Source organism: Heterocephalus glaber, unplaced genomic scaffold (genome assembly GCF_053883595.1).
Source record: "Heterocephalus glaber isolate CG9 unplaced genomic scaffold, H.glaber_assembly_v1.0 deba00001571, whole genome shotgun sequence".
In the NCBI taxonomy this organism is placed as follows: domain Eukaryota; kingdom Metazoa; phylum Chordata; class Mammalia; order Rodentia; family Bathyergidae; genus Heterocephalus; species Heterocephalus glaber.
In genome coordinates this window covers 681593-696503 of record NW_028258356.1, presented here as the reverse complement: position 1 = coordinate 696503, position 14911 = coordinate 681593, and the positions used below count along the sequence as shown (strand labels likewise).

The 14911-nt window shown below is 39.7% G+C and overlaps 1 pseudogene; it reads right to left on the bottom strand.

The window, feature by feature from the left end:
• Positions 1-8948: 8948 nt before the first annotated feature.
• Positions 8949-11467, bottom strand: LOC147823643 (rRNA-processing protein UTP23 homolog pseudogene; annotated as a pseudogene).
• Positions 11468-14911: the final 3444 nt, after the last annotated feature.

Genomic DNA, 14911 nt, shown 5'->3' with positions numbered 1-14911 from the left:
CTAAGTCCAGCCTGGGCAACTTACCAATTTAGCAAGATCTTGTTTTTAAAACAAAAATGTGCTGGGGATGTAGCTCTATGCAAAGGCCCTAGGTTCAATCTTAGTACCACTCACACGCACACACATACACACACTCACACACACAGACACACACAAATAAATGTTTCTTGAATTAATGAATCTCATATTATCCTGAGAACAATTTTTCCTCATTATACAGATGATGAAATGATGATACCAAGAAGATAATCAAATTGCCCAATGGCAGAAAAATAAAGATTTGGACCTACATACTTTGCTGTCAAAACTCTTAACTTTAATACCACATTTTTAGTCTTTAATTTGTAGATGTTACACCTAGATTGCATGCTTCTCCAAAGGGACTATAATTAAAATTTTTCCTTCATCTCCTGAGAAAAAAAATCTATCAGCTTTTTATGATCAACTCTTTTACCTGGAAGCAGGGCTTTTGTTGCAAATTCTAAACGTCTTGGAGGAAATTAACAGGCCAGCTTTCTTAGATGAGCATGGACAATTATTTCAAGAAGATATTTTTCTAAATGCCACCATCCACAAAGAACAACATTGGTGACATAAATCTTCCTTTCTAAAAACGAAAACCAAGGGTTGGATACAGATTAGTACATGTAACACAGCTGGTTCAGCTGAGCTTTCATCTCAAATATTTCTGCTGATCGAATCTGGCCGCAGTCTAACTGATCCGCTTTCAGTGACACAATGCTCTGGTTCACGTGAAGAAGCAAGGAAAACATTCTCAGATCTTTTATCACTTTAAAAAATTCAAGTTATTACTCTGGGAGGGATTTCACAGAAGAAGAATCGGCATTATCTCAAATTTCCCATGAGGATGCCAGCCATAATGAAAGGTTGCTAAGAAATACAGTACAGTGCTTTATTTCCATCCAAGAACTACTTCAGGGAAATGGAGCCAGGGGTGTTTCCCACTGCCCCAGGCTCCAAAGCCCTTCTAAACAGGTTTGTTTTAGTCCCTTGTGTGTTAGCTAGAATCAAACCGGAAAATCTCTACAAGATCAAATAGTAATATGTTCCTAAATTATGGGATTATGTTCTGTGCTTCAAGCAATTAAAGTATCTACATGAATTGGCCATGAGCAAATATTTCAAGATACAGCCTATACTCATTACCTGGCCTCTTGTCAAGTTGACAGTCCTTCAGCTTGCTAAGATTTCCCACCAATAGATGTACAGTTTTCACAGCAACTGACTTTCTGGTAATTTCTTCCACTAGAAATTGGCTTAAGACAAATAAGTGGAGTACTCGTAACCTGAAATATGTCTAATGGGAGGGGTGAAGAAATAAACTCTGTCTATGTTAGGAGAAATATGTAACAGAGCAAACGTGCTGAACACATTCTGATTCTGAAATCCTATTTTTAAAAAATTCTTTGGCCTTATGCCTAGCAGTGCCAAGAAGAGATAAAATGGTAAAGTTACCTGTGAGTGTATACATTTCTTTTGTAGTTTTGCTTACCTTGAAGGTTGGTCACCTTTTTGGTGCTAGAGCCAAATTTCTCATCACAGTATAAAAAACCAATAACTCTGTTATTCCTCTCACACCCCAATGCCATGATACAATAGTGCAGGAATCTTTTGCTTTGTTCTTATATCTTTAACATCCTAGGAAGTACTGCACTGTATCACGTTGCCTTATCAGATTGGCATAGAACAACAACAAAAAAATCCTGACATACTGAATGTTGACAAGAATATAGAACAATGAAAACATTCAGACTATGCCAATGGGAATACAGATTGGTCCCTCCTCTTGGATATCAACTTGTCAATATTTTGAATAGTTGAAGATCTGTATAACCAAAGGCCTGCCAGTATTACTTCTAGGAATAAACTGCAAGTTTGTATAAGAAAACACTTATAGTATGCTCTTGCCCAGTGGACAAATGGCAGATGGGACTTACAGAAGTATGCTAGTCTCAAATAGTCACAGCTGTGTGGACTAATTAATGGTCAACTTGAGTGTGAATGCCCAGCAGAACTAAGTCAGTGTGGTTCCACGCATGGAAGATCCACCTGAAGATTGCTGCTAGAATGGCATAAAAAGAGAACAGGAGGAAAAGATTGGATGCTGCTGGGCTGGGGATTTAGCTCAGTGTTTCTGCTGCCTGCCTCGCAAGTGCAAGGTCCCGAGTTTGATCCCCAGTGCAAAAAGAGAAAAAAAAAAAAGATTGCAGGCTGCTGATTTTCCTGAAGAAGCTGATTTTAGTGGTTTTTCTTCAAAGGCATTTTGGCTGGTGTCTTCCTTCAAGAGAGCTTCATCTTAGATGTTGTCTCCGGGCTTCTGGCACAGATCCTTCCCCATGTGGCACAGACTTTCTAGCTTCTACCACACTGGGCCTTTCTGGTGCAGATCTTTGATACAGACTTGAACAGGACATTGCCATGGGTTCCAAGCCCTTGACTGGATTCTTTGGGTCTCCAGCATGCAGATAGACATCTGCTCTCCTCTACATCTGACTCTAATAACCATTGACTAATACAACAGCCCAGGTAAGGAACATACCTCACACCACACAGGGTCACACCTGGGAACAGAGTGAACAGCCAAGTGCTATGAAAGAAGGACTTACAGGGTCAAGAGGGCAAGGTGGTCCCTATGTCCTGCAGGAGGATATGAATGACTTGTCTCAATAAGTTTGTGGTCTGCTGAGGCTACTACTCCTCTTGGCTAAGCAGGAACTATGCCTTCCTCCTTTGGGAAGACAGCTAGTTTCCAGCATTGATAAGCATGAACCTTATTTATAGGTGCAGAATAAGGGAGAGGAGCCTGGTAATAGGCCATGTGAGATCATTCTGATTTTACCAGATGTCAAAACAACTCATAATATAGAGCCTGAATTTTAGATCTTACTCCATGATGGGCCAGGCATTATTCTGGGTGCTTTCATGAGCAAGACAAGAACAAATGGTCCCTGCACTCATGAGTCTTAGAATTCAAGTTTCAGGAGTGTGTTGGTGAAAGTACTGTGGTTTACAGTAGAGCTATTTCTTCCTTTGTTCTAACTCTGCCAGGGGTTCCAGGGTCCAACACCATGGAGGACAGATAATGGCTTCATTTGGCCACTAGAGGGCATTTCCTGCTTTCTGCTTAGGCCTATTTCCTTGGGTTGTCCTTGAATGGTGAGTTCAGTGCACTGATTGACTCTTAACTCTGGTACAATCCGAAATAAGCAGGAAAAATTTTAAACAGATCTGCTTACAAAGAGTCTGTAAAGTAGGTCTAAGATTGAGCTTGGGCCTTTATATTTTGAAACTGTTTTCTATGTGATTCCGATAGAAAAACATTGATAAATAACCAAATATGTTAGTCAGAGCCTACATTCTGGAAGGGTTTCAATTTTGGTATAAGAAAAAAAAGAAAAAAAAAAAAAAAGTAAGAAGGGGCCGGGGATTTAGCTCAGTGGTTTCATCACCTGCTACGCAAGCACAAGGACCCGAGTTCAATCCCCGGTACCAAAATAAAGAAAAAAAAAAAAGAAATAAAAGGACTCTGGGCTGGAGGGTGTAGCTGAGAGGTAGAGCTCATGCTTAACATGAGTGGGCCCTGGGTCTGATTTCCAGCACTGTTAAATAACAACAACAAAGAAAAGTATTGTTATACATTCTTCTGTATCACATTCGTAGTTAGTCCGTCATTGCCTAAATGACTCACTTTGATCATTCTTTTAATATTTTTATTCTTATTAGGACATGTTTGCAATGTATAATTATATTCATCATGGGGAGTTGGTGTGTGTATATAACCCATCTTAATTCTTTTTATTTCCTCTTGCCCTACACCTCCTTCCCACTTCAGTCAATCTCAGGACTGTACTTTATTTTTAAGCATTCATTTCCTTCTTACTTCTGTCTAGATTCTCTGTGCTCCAAATGTAAAATAGAGAACGAGAAAGCTGGCAGAAGTAAGGAAGGATGAGATCTGTTTTAAAAAGAAAGCTTTGGAGAAACTACATTTTGTCTGAAGGATAATACTCTTCAGCAGTCTAGCACATGATGACCTTCAACACCCAGGGTCACCACCAGTAGTAAACACGGTTATGTAACACCAAAGTAAGCCAGCTGGAAACTCAGAGATCCAAAAAATATGTAAAACATTTTATAAAATGTGCTCATCAGGCGGCTGCAGTGTGCGTCGGTCACCTGTAGAGTGCAGGATTCCTAGAGGAGTCCCCACTCAGCTCATACCAGCTCTGTTATCCAAATGCTTATTACTATAATAAGTAATTTTTTGAGACAGGTTCTCACTATGTAGCCCAGGCTGGCCTTGAACTCCCACAGCAGCCTTCCTGCCTCAGCTTCCCTCCCAAGTGCTGAGATTACAGATGTGTACCCAAAACACTGATGATGACAGAGTGATTGTTTCTGGAGTACTCTCCTTAAGCCTGTTGGGTAGATCAAATGAGATCATGTACATTAAAGTCACTTGTAAATAGTTATACCTAGGCCGGGGATTTAGTTCAGTGGTTCTGGCGCCTGCCTTGCAAGCGCAAGGTCCCGAGTTCGATTTCCGGTACCAAAAAAAAAAAAAGTTATACCTAAAACCAGGATAGTGCAGGGCTCAGCTGACTCAACCTGTGAGTGCCAACACTGCCATTCACGCTGAATTATGACAATGACCTATGAGAAGGAAGGCTTCCCGACTCTGCTGGTAGTCTTGCAGCTGCCTTGACTTTAAATATAAAAACTGACTTGAGTTTTGGAGCAGAGTGGAAGTAGAAGGCTGTGCTTGTCATCTAGATTCCTAAAGCCTGGTGCTTAGAAACCAGATGCTTTGGTGTGTGCTCTGGACCAGCATTTCTGGCCAGCAGGAACCTGTGTGAGTGCTGAGAGGCCTGGGGTGGCCTAAAGAGACAAACAATATTATGCCTTCCTCTTCTATATTATTCAGCTACCCCCATCAGTGTCTCTGGCCAGACACAAAATTCTTCTCTTCTGCTTGATCAACAAATCATACCCTGTAACTGAGTTTTGTTTTGTTTTTTGTTTTCTGTTTTTTGGTACCGGGGATCAAACTCAGGACCTTGAGCTTGTGAGGCAGGCGCTGGAACCACTGAGCTAAATCCCCTGCCCAAACTGAGTTTTAAAATATTCTCTCTGCTGAAGTTTGCTGCAAGATTTTTGCTCTTATTGTTTTGTTTGCACTTGTCATGATAAGACCAAAGTGAAATGGGCTTCTCTATAGGGTTCAGACCAGTCTTCAATTCACTGTGTAGCCAGGCTGGTCTTGAATTTGAGATCCTCCTGCTGCAGCCTCCCAAGTACTCCGTGGAAATCATAAAGGAGTTCTTGAGTGATATATTTATGGTTGCTTGTTTTAAAATCAAAGTAATTACTTGGTTATAAAATATTCCATGAAAAAAGCTGAAAGGAAACCAAAGAGTTATTTAAGAATTACAGGCTTCATTTCAATGCAGTTATGGTAAACTCTGAAAGATGAATTCCTTGGAAGGCAGTGCGAGTTCACCTAGAAAAGGTAAGTCCTCCTCTTTTAGGTAAGCTGACAGTTCATTCCTGCCCTGGGGTGACTTTAAGAACACACAAAATGCTATTCTATTAATTGTCAGGATGATTTTTTTTTTAAGCTCTCAGGGCTAAATTATAAGTGTCTCCTTCCAACTGAGATGCTTAAAAAATGAAATATGGTGTATCTGGTCCTGCAGGGGTGGACGCAGAGCTGCCAACTGAGCAAGCTGGGACCTTACCTGGCCTAAAGGACTAAAAGCCAGCTTTTTCTTTTTTAAACCAGTTCAGGAGGCTCATTTATGAACCTATGCAAATCAGACATTCCTCAGTGTTTGTTTCTGAATTACTCACTGGTATCACTCACTCTCCCAGAGTAGAACAAGAATTCACTCAATAATAATTTGGATGAGGTTGTCTATCCCAATGCCTAAGACGTCCAACGAGATTGGAAGTGCCCTCCAAGGGCATGGGTGTGGCAGGGTGTAGACTTAGAAATGTGATCCTCTCTTGAACTAAACAGGCAATTAGAAATTTCATATCAGATATTCCTCCTTCAGATGGTGCAACCAAAAAGAACAGCATTTAAATTAAGATGAGAACCAATAACCTATTAAGAATCTTGCCTGCCTTTTTAATAATTGTCTTCCACTTACAAAATATATTTCTAAGCAGATCAAGCTGCTCAAGAGAGCATGAACAAGTATATAGGCTTTTCTTGTTTTATTAAAAAATCATGTGACTGAAAATAATCACATGGCCTTTATAATTTTAGTAGTTAATGATGTCAGCTACCATTTTATTGAACACCTGTATACTACTGAGAGGCACTAGCCTAAATATTTCACATGCTGTAGCTCTTTTAATTTCCTAATAACCCTTAAAGTAAGTCTATTATTTTGTCTATTTTACAGATAGGGAAACCGAAACTCAGAAAGGCTAAGCAACTTGCTTAAGTTAGTAAAGGATGGATAGCTTACTCACATATAGTCATGGAAGTTCTTCACTGCTCATAAAGGTGCCCAGCCAAGGGAAGATATTGGACTGACATCAGCCTGCATTCCACTAATGCCTGAGTTACCCACACCAGGTGGCTGTGCCCACCTGGAGGGGAGGCCTTTTCCCAATAGCTAGGCTATCAGCAGCCCTGGGAATAGAATGTGGAGTCAAAGGCACTGAGCCAATCCCAGTTCCGCAAAGCTTCCTACTATTTTGTCATGTCAAGCACCTTTTCCTATCTCACAGAATCCCATCAAGTCACAAAATATCGCCTTCTTTTCTACTGGCTAAGCATGGGGATGGGCAGAGGAAGAAGGATGAGTCTAGCCTTGAGAAGAAATTTTAAAATGTGCTGTAACTTTTGGAGTAGCCTGGACTTCTGGTTTGAGAGGAGGGGTCTTGACTGGGAGCAGCAGCAAAGCATCATCCTGGAATCTGCTGGTGGCCTGTCCCGTGGGAGGTCACCCAACCTCTGGGAGTCAGGCAGCTGCACATGAATGGCTGTAAAGGCTTGGATGGGAAACATCACTTCCAGCACAGTGAGCCAATAGACAAGAATTCTCAGGCTTACTGTGCTGCAGGCTGGCATTTTGACCTTTGGCTAGACACTTAAATTTAACCTCAATGATTTCTACTTTTCCATCTAAAAATGCAGACAGTGATAATAACTAGGAAACATATTGGAGCAGGCAATATTTGTCTTTGGTGCTTAAGCCCTAAGTTCTGCTCTTTCTGCTCTGTTTCTCTTTCCTCTAGCATTACCTTCTTTCTCAGTCTTTCCATGGGGGTGTGAGGGTAAGGGGACCACTAAACCCTATCTAGCATTATAAATGTCAAGGATTGAAAACATTGACTTTTCCCAAATACTATATTTTTATCCCAAAGAAGAGACACGGAAGATTTTACCAATAGGTATTGTGGTTAAGTGAATTTTAGCAACAGATTTGGGTTTTGGTAGCTCTTTCCAGAGCTTGTACACAACAAAGGTAAGTGACTACAGATTGAAAAGAAATTCTGTTTTGTTTTTATTTTAATCACATATATATACTCTGTCTCTTTGGTGGAATATTACACAGCCATTACAAATGGTCTTTTACAGACTATGAGGCAACTCCCAGATCCAATGTAGAATGTAAAAACAGGGCCAACAGACATATGTCAACTACGGGACTTAAGTAATGAAATTACATAGCTATACTTCCCCAGTACCCAGAAAGAAAAGAAAAGAAAGAAATGTACATACCTATACTGAGAGAAAAACAAAAACAAATAATTGGTTGGAGCAGTGAAATAGTGAGTGATTTAAAAATCTGTAGTGATCATCACCACAGTGTGAAGCACATTTAGAAATACTTTTAAAAAGAGAAGATTTCAGCATTCTAAAAACATTTATAGGATATCAACAACATAGGTAAAATTAAATATTCTATTATCATGATTCCAGACTGGTACTATGCCTTATGCCTCTCTTGGTACAAGATATTTTAGGGTTTAGCATTTCTGTAAAGCTTTTAAATGTTCTTGGCCATATAAACACACCATGTCATCAACCAAACGCTAAAGAACATGTATATTGAAATGTTAGGTTTAAGAAGAATTTGTGGAGGTTCTTTTTTTAAAAAGGGCCCCTGGTCAAATCATATGGACAAAACTGTGATGATTCTGGGGACAGGGAACAGTATGAGCACCTTCATACCTTCAAACTCTTACTTAAAAACAAATCAGAGGTGAAGGTGGTTCATAAATGTTTACTGAAGAATGAGTCATTTCCCAAGAGTGTTTGGATGACTCTGAAATCTACTTTAGCTTAATCACTACCTTTGAGGGATTTCTCAATGCACACTCAAGAGTGCCTGGTAGTAGAGAACTAATAATTATGTCATCCACTTCTCCCAAATAAAGGATGGGGTTTTTCCTGTAAATGGCATTTGTGTTCTGATCTAAAGGAAAAAATTACAATAGAAATCTCAGACATTGCAACTACCTTTCTGCTTGATGGACACTAAAGGTTTTTTTCACATGAACGGCTAGAATCTCTGATTTCCTCAAGTCACCTTCCTGTCTTTCACCCTTGGAGAGCAAACTTGTTCAATCACTGAATGTCAAAGCTAGAAGGAACTTTATGCATCATGTAGTTCAGGAAGCTCATTGTACAGAACAGAAAACTGAGGCTCGGGAGATTCAATGACTTCCCAAGGTTACACAATAGTGTGGAGCAAAATCAAACCCTTGCTTTTCTTAGAACTTATCCTGTTCTGAGATCTGCCAACCCAGACCATATATTTAAATTAATGTGGCCTCTCATCCTTATTACATGCATGTGCTTGCTAAATAAAATATTTAAAATATATTAAAATTTAAAGGAGAATATAAAAATTAATTACAATTCTGCCATACGGAGATAGCTGCCATTAACAAGTGTGTATGTGTATTTCTGGTCCTTTAGGCTCCACTCTGGGTGGACAGGAGCATGGGGTAATCTGTATGCAGAGTGGACGTGGACACCGAGCATGGCTGAGCTTGGATCAAGGCCAAGATTCTGATTCTTGGACTTCCATGTTGGAACAACCTTGGCATATCACACCCAGGATAGTTATGAGCAAGGATTTACATCATGTCCTTCACCAGCCATATGTGTCTTGAATGTATTAATCAGTCTCTGGAACTGTGAAAAAATAAGATTCTGTTGTCCAAAATAACTATCCTATGGTGTTTCGCTCTGGCCGTCCAAGCTAACTAATGGATTTTGGAACCAAGAAGTAGGGTGTAACAATTACCTAAACATGTGGAAGTAGACTGGGTAGTGGGTGAAAGTCTCAGCTGAGAGTGCCAGCGTTGTTGAGTTCTGGCAAGGCCTCTCCTCTTGGCTGCCTTTTCTTTTCTTGGAGAGAGAGATCTGTCTCTGTCTCTGACTCTCTGTCTGTCTCTGTCTCTCTGTCTGTCTCATAAGTGTATGAATGCCATCAGGAGGACCACACCTTCATGACCTCATGTAAACCTAACTAACCCCTAGAGGCCCCATCTTCAAATACCATCACATTAAGAGCTGGAGCCTTAGCACTTTAATTTGGGGGGGAGCCAGATACAAACACTCAATTTATAGCATGGGGAGAAAATGTCCAGTTGGGGACTAGAGCTAGGAAAACAGTACTATGTGAGAGGCACCAATTTCTTCTTTCCTTTTTCTTTCTGATCTACCACATACACCTTATTTGCTTTTCAGTGTTAAAATGCTCCTTTCTACAGACTAAAATGCATGAGTCAAGGAGGGTTCATTAGTCTTTGATTCCAATTGCTACCTCTGAGACTTCCTGATATAAATGCAGATGAGATATAGATATAGAGATTTGTGGGGTGTGTGTATGTGTGTGTGTGTGTGTGTGTGTGTGTGTGTGTGTGTGAGAGAGAGAGATACTGAGGATTGAATGTAGGACCTTCATACTGACCTACATCCCTGACCCTTTTTCATTTTTAGATTTTGAGATAGAGTCTCACTAAGTCACTAAGTTGCCCAGGATGAGCTCAAACTTGTGACCCTCCTGCCAGAGTGCTGGGATTATAGGCCTGTGTCATCATGCCCTGCTTCTGCAAAATTTAACTGCCAATAAATTGTGAACATTTTTCCACATCAATAAATATCCATCAAAAACTATTATTTTTGGTCTTCCTATAAGAATCCACAAAATGTGCAAATCCCAACTTATTTAATGAACTTCCTGTTTTTTAGAAATGTAAATTGTTTCTCATTTTTTACTTTTAAAAACATGCTTGAATAGTACTTAAATAATTGTACACACTTCCTACTCTTTCTTTAGGATGCAGCCTTAGAAATAGAATTGCTGGGTAGAAGAGTATAAATATTTTAAAGGAATTTGATACATATTTCCTGTCTACTCTAGAAAAGTTATTTTAATGGTCAATTCTACTGTCAGAGTTGGGCCCTGTTTTCTGTTTGGGTTTGGTCTTTTTTTTTACAAGTAATTTCAGGCAAAATATATGAGTCAATAATCATTTACAAAAATAAGTTTATTTTTATCATGAATACTCCACAGTTTTAAAAGTAAATCCATTTTTTACATTTCAAAGCATTCATTATCCTTCCATTTCCTGCTTCTCAGAAAGTACTTCAAAAATAGCTGTTCTGCATTCTTATTCTCTTCCTTCTCTCCTGAAAACCAGGTGATTTTGTGTCTTGTGATTTTTTTCTTTTTCTCTTTTTTTTGTCAAACAGCCAAGAGGTTTGGAGACATTTATTTTCTTCTCTGCTCAGGATTTTTCATTGAACCCTGTTCCACTTTGAGTTGCTTCAAACTTTGTTTCTCGTACACTCAGACAAGCTGACCTGACCTTTTGTGCTTTAACAAAGGTGACTGTTTGGGGAGAAAATTTGTCCAAGACCGTGACAGGAACTCCAGGCTTTTTCTTTACTTTCACAAATTCACCTGTGTTGCCATAAAGCAATGATGACGATTTCCACTTCCACAATGGAAAGCAGCCAGTCTGATCCACTCACTGTGTTCTTGAAATGGGGACAATTTCAAATCTGGCATTTCTATGCAATCAGTTTTAGCCCATATAAGTCCTTTCCCATTGTTTCTAACTTTTTCACAGACATCTGATACTGGACAGCTATGTTTCCCCTATCCTGTAGCTGGATGTGGCCCCACAGCGCTACCTGACAGAAGGTGCCCTGGTACAGCTCCTGGACTCCAAAAAGCGTCGCAAAAGAAACCAAGACAATTTTTGGCATGTTTATGCCTGGTAATCTTCGTGCCTGGCTTACCCGGATCTAGGCCTTTTATTTTTTAGAGACACTTTTCTTTTAATGGAGCTTGATGCTGATTTTCTTTCCTCATTTGAGGTACTCTTTTCTAATAAAAAATCAATCAGCCGGCAAGCAAACTTTCTGGAGCAGAGGAGACTTCTCACAGGAATTTTGCAAACATTTTTATTGTTTTATCCTTTCTTTTTAAACATTTAAATACTTGCTTCCAGGGGAAAAGTTTCAGCGATCCTACTGTAATCTGCTTATTTGTCTCTTCTTCCCCTCTTTTTAATTAGTATATATTTGTGATGCATAATAAATACATTTATCATGGGAAATTGGTCCATGTACTTTTCACCTCTTGATTCTTTTTACTTCCCCTCCCCACCCCTCCCTCCTGTCCCCCCACATCCCCAGATCCTTTTTCTATCTCCACAAAGTCTCTCCATCTCCCTGTACCTTTCATCTATCTTGAATGTTTTACGTATCTTTATTTACTTTATCTTTGTAATAAACTGCTGTTATACATATGATTGTCTCCATTTTACAGAGGAAGAAACTGAGGCACCGAGAATTTAAACAATTATCAACTAGTTCACGGCAGGGCTGCAAGCACCACCTAGCTCTAGAGAACTCATTCAGAAGCACTGCAGCATGATTCCACCTCCCGCCCCAATCCTGGGTGAGCTCTCCCATGCACACAGACCTTTATTTCTCATTCACAGCAAAAAAGCCAGACTTCTGTGGGCAGAGGAATCCTCTGTTATTGCAGTGGCTCCTGGATTATCTTCACACCTTTGTCCACATCTTTTCTTCCTCCCCTCTATTCTGATTTTTCATTAATCCATTTTCATTCATTTAAGACCATCTCTCTTCTACCCTTGTCTGGAGGTAATTTTCAGTTCTCCCACCTGTATTTTCAAACTTAGGACATCATTTGGCTCTGAGCATCTCAGTCTCTTTCCCTGTCTCTCACGCCATGGTTCAGGCTGACAGTGGTCACTCTGTTTTAGTTGCAGTTATATTTAATTATGATGGCTATAGCCAAAGGTATGACATTCAGGAGACAGTACATAAAACTGACTTAGTAAACTTATTTCTATATCCATGAAGGATATTTTCATTTCTCAAGTGGATGAAAGGAAGACTTCCTCAGAAGCCTCAGGGAGTAGGGGACAGAAGCATACATCACAGAGTTGGCATTTTGGTTTCAGGTTCTCTATGAGAGCTGCTCATTCATCTGTTTGCCCTTTCTCCAAGGCACACAGCAGGTGCTCCATTCTGCAAATGGGACTGCTGAGACTGGAGAGTGAAAGACTGGACTCAGGTAGGGCTGTGATGAGGTGGGCCAGATGTGTATCTGAACTCCTAACCACAGGGCTGCTTCCTGGCCAGAGGCCCACGCTTTCAGCCAGTCTAGACCTGAGCACTGACATCTTCCTGAGGAGGAGGAATCTTCCTCTTTGTCAGCAACATCAGGAAGTAGGCTAGAAATGCCTTTAAGGAAGAAATAGCAGTCCACTTGAAAAGGAAGACCATCTACCCCACCAATATTTTTCAGTGATATCTGTTAGGAGTATCAGATCCCAAAGGAATGAAAGACAGGTCTTACCCACAGCCTCTACTGTGATTCTATGCAATCCTCCAAATGTGCTGGAGACTCCACACATGGTATCCAATCTGCCAGGAATGTCCCTCAGTTTGTACTTCTTTTTCTTTTCTTCTAAAACATCATCTCTCTTTCTCTCTCTCTACTTCTCTTTCTGCATGTATATACACACACATCCCTCTAAATGCACACTACATGCACAGATATATAAACTTACACATATATGTACACGTGCATAAATTTAATTATGTATTTTTTGCTATATTTTCACCAGTTTTTCCTTTATATTTATTTATTTTTCTTTTTTTTTTGTGGAGTCAGGCATCAAATCCAGGGCCTCCTGTGTGCTAGGCAAGCACTCTACCACTGACTGAGCCACATTCCCAGCCTTTTCCCTGTACCTGTTCCCTCTGCCCTCTTCCCCTTTTCTCACGAGCCACATCCAAAGAAATGTTGTGGTTTCCATGCCTGTGTTTTCCACAGTTTTACCAATGTCCATAAAATCCTATTTAAATAAATACACAAACAAACAAGTTTATAATGTACACTTTACACAAGTATATGTCATTTTTTTCTTACAAAGATATGATCATGGGCCAGAGATTTAGCTCAGTGGTACCACACCTGCATCGCAAGCCCAAAGTCCTGAGTTCAATCCCCAGTACAAAAAACAAAAAAATATGATCATATCATATGCACTTTTCTGCATTATGTTTTCCTACCCAGCATTCTTTGTGTAAATCCCTTTAAGTCAACTGAGACAGCTGTAATTTAGTCTTTCTCGTAGCTTCATAATATTTCATAGTGTAAGCAAGATCATAATTTACTCAGCCATTCCCCTGTTGATGGGCATTCACATTGTTATTTTTGCCCTCAACAGCAATACTGTGATAAATATCTTTGTATTTATCATCTTAATGCACTTTTGGATTTTTTGTTTTGGTTTGGTTTTTAGTTTATTTCTGTGGTGTGAGATGTTTTGTGATTGCTTTCTAAAGAATCTTTTTCTAGTCAATTTGAAATAAGTATTTGTATAAAATACTGTTGACACTATTTTTTTTACCATTATCTGAATTAAAATACTTTTTCTAGATAGGTAAATTTCAGTGTCAACAGTATTTACCCATTAATTATGTTCATTACTTCTCTTTGATAGGAGTTTTCACTTTTAGATAAACACCACCTTTTCTCACCTAATCCTTCTGACTAATCCTTCCTCAACTTCCCAGAATCAGCTCAAACTCCGAAGCCACCTCCCACCTTCCCCGTGCCAACTTCCCTGCCCCACCTTTCCCCTCATCCCTCCCAGGGAGAGGTCATTCTCTCCTGCACATCATATTGTACTTGTCCAAGTTTGTCTGCCTTTCCTGGACTGCAAGTTTCTAGAAGGCACAATCAGCACCTTTTTCACCTTCCTTAAATCCAGCACCAAATAGAGTGCTTTAGACGTTGCTAGTCAATATTTAGTTGAAAAATGACATATTTAAAAGTTTTTATATGAATTCTTGCTTTATACCATCAAAACAGTTTACTTAGTGCTTCTTGAAAACAAAAGATTGGGCTACCTCAAGTTCCTGAATGAGATGATGTAATGCATATTTGGATACTTAATAAATATTTTAAAAGTTTAAAAAAAGAGTACTTATTCATTTCAACATAAATTATGACTGTCTACATAGAGGAAGATATGTCAAGAACCAGTGTGGCCTGGGAATGTGGCTCAGTGGTAGAGCACTTCCCTAACATGGTGAAGCCCTGGGTTCAATCCTCAGAGAGAGAGAGAGAGAGAGAGAGAGAGACAGAGTAAAAGATAGAGAGACAGAGACAGAGACAGAGTGAGAGACAGAAAGACGGTGAGAGACAGAGAGACTGAGAGAGATTTTTTTAAAAAGTTAATCCCTAAAAAGGCAATTGGCAGACACTAACATTGCTCAAGGGCCCCAACAGGAAACCCATGTTTGGACTCTCCCCCTTGGCAATTTAAGACTAAGAGTAGCTTCTAGTGACAAAATTACAGTGGT